The sequence below is a fragment of the Rhynchophorus ferrugineus genome, unplaced genomic scaffold (assembly GCF_030347505.1).
Source record: "Rhynchophorus ferrugineus isolate W39M unplaced genomic scaffold, kcgeb_rfMv2 rfM1, whole genome shotgun sequence".
NCBI lineage: Eukaryota > Metazoa > Arthropoda > Insecta > Coleoptera > Curculionidae > Rhynchophorus > Rhynchophorus ferrugineus.
Window position 1 is genome coordinate 83,727,692 of NW_027472580.1, and position 11,171 is coordinate 83,738,862.

Consider the following 11,171-nt stretch of genomic DNA (forward strand, 5'->3'; position numbering starts at 1 on the left):
AGATATTCTGGAACATGCTTCACTCTCAAATAGACATTGAATAGGTGTGTCATGATGACGACTGCTTTTCGTGGAAGCTCTTTCAACAACCCAGATGAAATATCATCAATGAGTCTTTTAGGATTGAGATTACTATCAATTTCTGTGCCAATTTCCATTGGAGAATTCAAATTTAGAGCTATATCGGTCCGATAAACAGTTATGTCTATTGTATATTCTTTATCGTTCGGTTGGAATACGTCAGCTAAATGTTCTGCGAATAATTCAGCTTTTTAATCGTTGCATCGAACCCATTCATTTCAATTATTTTTAATAGGCGGTACCCTAATAAGTTATTTGTTAAATCTCCGAGTTGCTTTCCACAGCGCATAATCTATGTCTGGTTCCGGGCTTAATTCACTTATATATTTATGGAAGCAACTTTGTTTATACTCTTTAATCTTTTGATTTGTTTCGCTGCTAAATCTATTACATATTGTTCTATCTGCAGCATTTCTGATTCTTTAGCATAACATTTCATCTTTCCTTTATCAGTTCCTTAATTTCGAGGGAATCATTTACCTCATATTCTGATATATCTCTTGATGCTGGGTCTTCTGATTTATCTCTTTGTCTATCTTTTGATAAAGTCAGCTATTGACCAATACAACGAGTTAAAAATCACTTCTAGCACTGGCCGTGATTTAACTTGGATATAATATTGGGCCTTTAGATTAGATTTAAATAATTTTTTAAACCTTTTTGTGAAAAATTGTTATAATATATAAATATTGTCCATTAATAACCACTACATTTTACCATTTTTCAGGCAATTGACGGAATCTATCTCAAAAGAACGATGTATATTTTGAGGCTATCCACTGACGACGGAAAGCGCTGCTCAGACAAGTCACTCATATACCGGAACAAGTAATAATCAGAAGAGAAACGTGGCGTTTGTAACATTTCCCATTTTACTTGGAAACGCAAGTATATTTTCATTGGTTTTACAACATGCGGTCGACGAATATGATGCTGAAGAATAACATTGTTGTGTCTTCGCTCGTATTCCGGCCGAGTAATGCTTTCAAATCGTCGTCTTCAATATTTTTTGACTCTCCGGATTGGTCTTTGTTTTCGATGTCAAAATGACAAACTTTAAAACTTGCAAAGAAAAATTGGGCAGTTTAAATGAAGTTTTGTTTGATAACTAAAAACTAGTGCTGATTAAACAGTTACATCAACTTTATTTGTTTTTCTCTACCTTCAGGTTCCTAATAATGGTTTAGTAGGTTATATAAAATAATCTTATGATCTCAGGGTTGCTAAATATTTTCAAGTGAATGAATATATTCCCAAATATGACGGAAAACTTTCTTCTCGTTGGTTTAGATTCTTAAGCACAACAAACCATCTCGATTGGTCGTTGCCCCAATTAGGATATACCACCTTGATGATTAACTATATAAATAAGTTTGAACCTTATTATCTAAAATGTGTAATAAAACATATGATAACCTGGACATGACTCTGGATGCCAAATGCAAAAGTAAAGAGTGTCTTCAGAAAAAAAAATACCAAAAATTTGAGTGATACAAATCAATCCAATGTCAATGTAATATAAACATATTAAAATAAAGTATTTCAGAGCATTTTCAGCACTCCCTTCTACATAAAAAAAATAGAAAATTCCCAAAGACATAAGGTAAACAAAGGAATTGAACATAAAGTGGTCGAATTTAACAATTACGATTAATCGCCAACAAGTAAACAAGAAGGATTACTGTATGAAGAGATTAAGGTACTTGGAAACAGTATAGTTAAGCGTACAGCAGTATATGGAGTGCACAATTGGCAGTACTTTCATTAAATGCTATTTAAGTTTGCAGCAAAGTCTTAGATGTGCACTTGAAGAACAATTAAGGCAAAATTACTAAATAGTGAAAACAAGTAATATGTGCCATGTATTTTTGAATAAAATAGTATTCATAAAAATCTTACGAAGGTGCCATGCGTGTAAACAAAAATGATGAGTATGTTTCATAAAAATCCTATGCCTAAAAGTCAACCTTGCTATATATATATATATATATATATATATATATATATATATATATATAGATAATGATATATATATAGATTAGTCGAACAGAACGAATCACGTAACTTGTTAATAACAAGAAAAAAAATATCTCTATCAAATATATCTCGTGAAAATGGCAATTGGAGTAAAAGCTTTCTCTTTGAGCCCTTCATATGTGATATTTTCATCAAAGCAATATTCATTCTCATCGCGCAGTATTGTATCTTGTTTTGTGTCTTATTTATACATTAATAATTTATTACCACATTATTCATAAATAAATTGTATCTAGCTGGTTCTTCCCTAAAATACAACATATATATATATATATATATATATATATATATATATATATATATATATATATATATATATATATATATATATATATATATATATATATATATATATATATATATATGTTATATATATTTATATATCTGTAATTGTTCATAATTGTGATTGTATATTAGGCAAGAGTACATGTAGAGCACTGGTAGTAAATGTCTGGGTATTACTGAATGACTTCTGGGATGGTAACTAATGTTGGTCACTAACTAGTTAGTTAAACCAAACCTTAAGGAGTAGGTCCAGTCCATTAAGCCCTGGTTGGTAAAATGGAGACTCACACGGCTCTATAATAATTTTTAAGGCATTAATTAATACTTTTTCAACATTTCCAATCTGACTCAGCAGTTCTGCAAATATCTAACATGAGTACTTATGAATTACTAGTACATACACTTTATCAGTCATATAGCAAAGTCGACTTTATAAATTAAAGTACGATCAATTTAAAAAGAGACAGAGATTCTCAGTGAAAGTATTCCTTTCAGGTTTTCATGTACATTACACACCTTTTTGGATATATCATAATTTTGTTCTCTCATTTTTTAATAATTATTTACCCCTTTGCTTGTTGAAATAGTTTTAAATGAATTTTCTGTCCTTCACGCTTTTTTGTCTTTCCGTTTTTTTATCAATCTTACTTATTTTTTATTTTAGTTTATTAGCCTTTCTTAATCACGTGCCAATTAATAGGCATTACAAATTGTTAAGTGTTTTGATGTGTATTCGACATATGTGTAGATGCATATCTGTTGAAGCATATCAAAATAAAATTGTTAATTTTCTCAAATATATTTTAAAATAATGGTTTATGTAAAATAAGCTGTTATGTTTTATATACTGTATTTTCAGCTGTACCTTAATAGATATGATTTAATTTTAAATAATGTATACAGTCCACCATTGTAAAAGTAAGTTTCTAAGATCACCTGGTATCATCAAATACAAGATAAAATCGACAGTTTGCGACTGAGAAACGAGAACGAATATCTCCGTTTGTGCCCTAATACTTCTTTTTCTTGCTACTTCTTCAGTTTGAACGCTGGAAGGCTCTCTGCAGACGTTTATTTTTATTCTCCAATTCTCTTACGGATTTTTGTCGGCCCTATGTGGATCATGTTTCCAGTAACGAATCGGAAAAAGGTTTTTTAAATGGACCGAGCCGTTGCGATGTTTGTCTTAAGGAAATCCAACGCTACTTATATTAATTCCCTTAACGTACATCTCCTAATGTATTTTTTTAATATCAATATAATTATTTGATTTTATTTTCTACGAGGGTTTTTATTTATACTTCTGGTCAATACCTTTTCTAGTCAGACTCTAGTTGACATTTACGTTGTAAACTTCACATCTCTGAACATAATCTTTTTGAAAATATGTTATAAACTGATTTCGAATTATTTACTTTCGGCGTGGATTATCAAGTAAGTAAGTAATTATCGATACTAATAAATCTAATAATCGATTGGCCCAAATAAATATTTAAAAGAGGTGCTAGCTGCATTCAAAACTATATATAACATCCATAAAAGTAACATAGATTTCATATGTCTGTAAACCTAAAACAAATAGACATCGGCCATATGAGATCTTGAAAACGAGCCAAATCCAACAATATTTATTCGCGAAAGAAGTACGTTGAAACAAATGAATGTCTGTTTTTTCATCGTGACCAATCAGATGGCAACAGTGACTTTAGAACACACAATTCGGATACGAAATGTTATACAACCATTTGTTTGCCAGAATAAACTTGAAAAATGTTGCATAAAAGACGAATTATTCTCTATTGCAACAATTCAAACACTTACACATCGGTTCCAACTATTGAATTTTTGATTGGCCATTGAGACATTTGAAAAGTATGGATTTAATAGGACATCTGCGCTACAATTTTGATTTGGCATTCAATTACTTTTTTATTTATGAAAAGTGCTGCGAAATTGGTTGCTATGTAGGCAAAAACGCATTAATTTTCACGGAGTTGTTGGACCAGAAACCAATGTATTAATTAATTAAGGGTACATCAAAGCAGTTTAATATATATTATAATAGCATTGTTGACATAGGTATATGTTTTACTGACCAACATAATATTATATAGCTCATTTGTCTTTTATTATAAATGATCAATAACATTAAATAAATTATTATCTACTTTCGATTGAAGAATTAAATGTAATTAATAAAATACAGAACACTCTTTAACAGTAGTTTCTTTGAATATGAATCTTTTATTCTGAATATATATACTTATTTTTTCACTCATTTTCAATCAGCTTATTTCACCTCGAAAGAATGGAATTAAACATAAATTATTCGTATAATTTTATAGTCGAAACCAAGTACCAAATTATTATTATTTTTGTGCTTTTTTAGGGTTGCCATTATTCATTATCTTAGAAACTCTTACTACACAATACTATATATATATCTATACATTAATACTAATAATAATTGAAGAATTTGATTCAATAAATATTAGTGTATTCATATTGTAGTAGCAGCTCGTTTAAAATTTCACAAACACAAATGTGTCTAGATATATTTACATCAAAGATATGTTATATAACAAAAATCGTCAAAAACTCCTCAAATAACGCCTCTTAACTAAGATGGCGGTGTATTTGGATAAGTATAATTTCGTAATATATTATTACTGATTACAATTTATTTTGTATTATTAAAATTAATACTTAATATTAAGTTGTAATTTGTTAATTTCATACAGAACACAAGAAAGGAAAGAAATGTAATTAAAGTTTGAAATATCAATTATTAAAATATTTTTTATAATGTCATTATAGAGCTATAAAAATAAACAATGTAATTAGTGGCCTAATGCTATTCTGAAGCTAATTTTAAAATATACCTCTTTATGGTCCTAGTTATACTAAAATATTCAATAAAATATGTATATTTAGTTTTAATTTAATTAAAATTAAAATATTAAATAATTATAGTAATTAGCTAAGATTATAAATTGGAACTACGGTGTCTTTAAAATTATGATATATTGGATTACAGTTATAAGGTGGTTAGAAAAAGGAAAAAAAATCTTTCTGAACATTTGGTTCGTTTTTTTGGATATTCTGATATAATTTAATTAATATTCTGTAATTATGATCACTTGTCTCTTGTACTTGGCTATGTACAGTTTCGGTTGAAACATTTTATTATTTAGCGAGCCCGATTAATTAAAATAAGATTCATTATCTCATTTCTATATATATATGATGATTTGTGATATTTGACATACGTCTACATAATAACAATAATTCATTGAAGCTCTTTGTATAACAAGAATTATCTATTACATAATATTATTAATAATCTGAAACCACACAGTACTAAGTGTAAAACTGCCAAAATATAATCAAATTATTTAGAAAATAAAATAAAGCTAAAGAAAAAAAGATTCTTTAAAACATTCTGAATTTATATAGAGAGCAAGCCATTGGTTTAATAATGTTATAGAAATCTCAGGTGTAAGTATTTTAAATAAAACAACTGATTCTGTGCTCAAGAGAGAGAAAACAATTTTAGTTAAATATCTTAAATTAAATGACACCTTGGCACTAGAATTGTTTTAATTATATTTTTGAACCTACTGTATATATGATCTGAGGTTCGAAATAAATAAGGTGACCTGTTTTTATTTTAAAGTACATGAAGTTGAAATATATATTTGTTAAAATATTAAAGTAATGCTATGATTGTTGTTTAATTGAAAACAACTTCTGTTCAGAATTTCAAAAGATCAGCTGTATTTTATTATTTTGAGTTGATCTTGACGTAAATAATGACAACTATAAGGCGTACCGGAAAGTTATTACCGGTTTTTCTAACAGATGCCGCTAAGCTTAACTATGCAATGTTTTGCAATCTTCAAATCTGTGTATGTTGTATTTTGCGAAAGTAACAACGTTATAGATTTGTACCTCTTTTAAAATGCCAAGTTTCGTGCCTGTGAAAGCCTGTACTTGCGGCACGCATTACTTTTCTTATTTAACCACAAGAAAAAGCCGCTAAAAGTTATCGATTGCCTGTAGACAAATCAATCTTTTGTCTACTCGATATGCAGGACAAAGAACGTTCTGATAGACTAAAACAGTTTGAAGATGCGAAATTTTAACAGTTATTGGATGAAGACCTAACCCAAACTCAAAAACAATTGGCAGAAGCACTAAATATGGCCCAATAAATGAGAGATTGTTAGATTGTTATCGCCTGGCGAAACAGTTAAGCTCTACAGACAACAAAAGCTCATTTTGAACCATCGAGAAACATCTAGAATGGTTCCGAAGACATGGTAAAGTGATTTTACAGCACGATAACGCACCGTCAAGGAAGCGTTGAAAGCATTTGGATGGTTCTATTGCCCGCCGTACTCTCCATACCTTGCCCCGATGCCCGAATATCAACTTTTTACATCAAACGGACACGCGCTTGTAGAGCAGCACTTCGTCAATTTCATAGAAGTTAGAAAATAAGTCGATGAATGGTTTTCTCAAAGGACAACCATTCTTTTTGAGATGTCATCATAAATTGCCTCAAGTTTGGCAAGACGTATAGAACCAAATGTTCAATACATTTTTGTTAAATATTATGTAGTTTATTTTTGGAAAAAACGATAATAAGGTGCAATTACAATAGTTGATCCAATTATAAATAATATAAGATCCCAGGGTCAAAGCAGGACTATTTGTTTTATGAACCTTCAAATTGAATATATTTACATCAAATAAATCTGCCACAATAAAGAAAAGAATATATTTTCAAACATTAACAATCCGTAACGCGATAACAAAGCAGAAAAGATATAAAATACATTTAAAAAATCGATTCTTTATTATTATCTCTGGACCGGTAATAAATTTTCATTTATTTTTAATTAGAACCAGCAGTAAATAACAAATTCGAGGCATTAGTCAACGGATCATTTTGAAGGAGCTTCTATAAATTACGACGCTCTGTGTCTGGCAAAGTTTCGCTAGTGTTTACTTTATCAAGCTTTCGAAAACTTCATTTGAGTGAAATAAGTAAAGTCCTAATTTATTTGCAGATTCATATATATTGCATGTTGCTAATTATATTTTATCAAACGATATTTATCGTGTCATTTGTTATGAACATCCAAAATGAATTACTAATAAACTTTTCCTTTCTTACAATCTATAAAATGTTTTTTTAGAGAGAAAAAAGTGCATTCATATATGAGCTGTCAATACTATTCGTAAAAAGGAATATTTCAAGGCACTTTCTTTTGCAAAGTAAAGCGCTTAAATCTAAAAAGGGAAATTTGTTCGACCTTAAGATTTATCATCCTTTTACACTTAAAGATTGCCCTTTCTGGGATTATATATATTTTTTCTTCTATTCTATTCACTCGAACGAGAATGTCCATACGATCATGTTATAAACGAAATATTTGCTCAAGACCCATATCAACGTGTTACTTTTAACAAAATTGTGTTAGTACGTCAATAATATGTCAGCATTATCCATTATAGAGAGCCGAAAATGAGTTTAGAAGTATGTTTTTGGTTTGTGTACTTTGCAGATAACTTAAAATTGATAGAGAAAGAATATAATTGACCCATAATATAGGTTCGATTTTGTTATATTCCATTATATAGCATGTCAATTGAAAAGTTCCCGGAATGACACATAGATTGCGCCATTAGAATTAACTCCATACATTTTTTAGTTAGCACTAACCCTCAAAAGACGCGTGTATAAATTTGACAGCTATCGGGTCATTAGTTTGTGAATTATAGAATTTTGAGTGAAACAACTTTTGATATTCTGAAAAAAATGGACAAAAAGGAATTTCGCATGTTGATAATATATTGCTTTTTGAAGGAAAAAAATACAGTTGAAGCAAAAACTTGGCTTGATGCCAAGTTTCCGGACACTATCCCAGGAAAATTAACCATCAAGGGTTGGTATGCTAAGTTTAGGCGTGGTGAAATGAGCACCGAAGACGATGAACGTAGTGGACGTCCAAAAGAGGTTGTTACCGACGAAAACATTTAAAAAATCTACAAAATGATATTGATTGATCGTAAATTGAAACTGAATGAAATAGCAGACGCTTTAAGGATATCAACTGAACGTGTACATCACAGCATTCACGAATATTTCGGTATGAGAAAGCTCTGTGCAAAGTAGGTGCCGCGCGAGCTCACTTTTGATCAAAAATAAGTTGAGTGTTAATGATTTGGAGCAGTGTTTGAAGATGATCAAGCGTAATAAATTTCATTTTACCGAATTTTGGCGTCGATATGTGACAGTGTATGAAACATGACTCTATCAGTTCACTCCGAAGTCCAATCGACAGTATTCCGAGTGGTCTGCACACGATGAACCCACTCCAAAACGCGGGAAAACGCAGCAGTCGGCTGGCAAGGTTATGGGGTCTGTATTTTGGGATGCGCATGGAATAATGTTCATTGACTACCTTGAAAAAAAAAAGACCATCAACAGCGACTATTGTATAGCGTTATTGAACCGTTTGAAGGACGAAATCGCCGGAAAACGGACGCATTTGAAGAAAAAGGGTGCTGCTTCACCAATACAGTGTACCGTGTTAAAAATCCATAAATTGGGCTTGGAGTTGCTTCTTCATCTACCGTATTCTCCACATATAGCCCCCAGTGACTATTTCCTGTTCTCAGATCTCAAACGAATGCTCGCTGGGAAGAAATTTTCGACGAATGAAGAGGTGATCGACGAAACTCAGACCTATAAGACAAAGGACAAATCGTACTTCAAAAATGGTATCGAAGAGTTCGATGGTCGCTGTAGTCAGTGCCCTGGAAGGGGGTTATGTTGATTATGTTGAAAAAGAAAACTAATTTTGCCAAAGAATTGTGTTTTACTATGGTAGGCCGAGGACTTTTCAATTGAACTCTTATTGCTCTTATTATAATAGAATTTTTCAATAATGTTTAAAATTAGTCTTTAGTTTAAAAGAAAAATATTCAATATTGATCACATTTTCAACTATTATTTTTCATTGAAGAATAGCTCGCTAATATATACAGGATAAAATACATCAAACTTTCTCTGCAGACTTAGTGGAGATATTTATTTACTAGTTTTTAACATTAAAACTGAAACAATTTCTTAAGTAACATAAATAACATTGTATGGCAAAAGCTCTATAGTGTTCCAAGTTAGAAGGAGCTAACCCAGCAGCAGTCTCCTTAATATAGTGCAATATATGAGTTATTGGGGTATGTTTGGACAATAATTCAATTATTGTGAAAACCAAACATATGAAAGATGGCTTTGAATTACCTTAAATATTTTATCTAAGTACAACTTGATCAAGGTTTACCCACCTTTCCAAAGATTCTTCGCTTTAACATTTTCATGCTTTTACTCTCACAGCATCAACATTCCAAATGCGTCATCCATTTCATAGTTACTGGTACGATTGCATGATTCTTTTCGCACTAAATTTTCTTATCGGTTGACATATGCTAGACTGAGTGTAACCAAGTACCAAACTTTTAATTGATATGGAAAGTTTACATCATTCTTCGCGCCAATTTCTTTAAACTTAAATTTGTATCTTACTATTTGTTGAGCAGTATTACAAGGGGCTTTCTTGATTTTATTTAGATATTTAATTTTACCAAATATTAATTGGGTAATTCATAAATATTTTAGCGGGGTTTGGTTGTAAATGTTAAATTAGCATTTGATTTTTGATTTTTCCACCTTCCTTCGAAGCCATAAGTTCAAGTGTATTATAATTTACATATTGGAACCTAAACTATTTTGTTTTAGATATAGATATGTTAGCGATAATAGACAATTTTTATTTTAAATTATATATATATATATATATATATATATATATATATATATATATATATTATATACCATATAATTAATATCATAATTAGATTAACAAACAAGCAATCACCTATTTTATATTATACCAATACCAATATTCTATTACGCTATTAAAACTTGTTAAAAACTTCGTTCACTTAAGTATTGTTGCTGGACTAAGTAGAACTTATTGAACATTTTTAGGTTAGTTAAGTTGATGACTTAACTAACTTCTAATAAGTAGCTAGATTACAGTATTGAATTGAATTTGAATATTTCAGTGTTTCTCTTTACTGTATTCTGCTACATGTTGAATTATGATTGAATCATATAGAGCTTTGAATAAAGCAGCCAGAGAATTTCATATAGTTTATTCAAAGTTTTTTTTAGTAATGCGTCATCGAAGTTTAGTTCGGTTGGGCTTTGACATACAAGAAAATTCTAATCTAAATAAAATACATAATAAAACATTATACTATATCTAATATATTATCGAAGGGCTTAAAACTACAATTGAGAACAGTGGTATAACAGTTTGTAGGTTAAATTTGTTTTGTTTATATTGATCTCTTTTCCACACCACCCATGAGGTAGAGTTTCTAGGCGCGGTAGAGTTTTTTTTTATATAGTTGTGTCCCCCTGGAGGCCTAATCTATCTAATTAACAATTGAATATCTGAGAAACCTATTTTACTTTTATTCCAGAGCATATTTACCTTTTTACGTTTAGTTATTGTTTCATTTCTATGTTTCTCATACTTCCTTTTTTTACTACCTGTGTACATTTTTCTTGATAAAATTAGATTTAATCACTACATTTTCCATCTAAATTTACATAAAATACATAATAAAACATTATACTATATCTAATATATTATTGAACGACTTACAACTACATTTGAGAATATTGG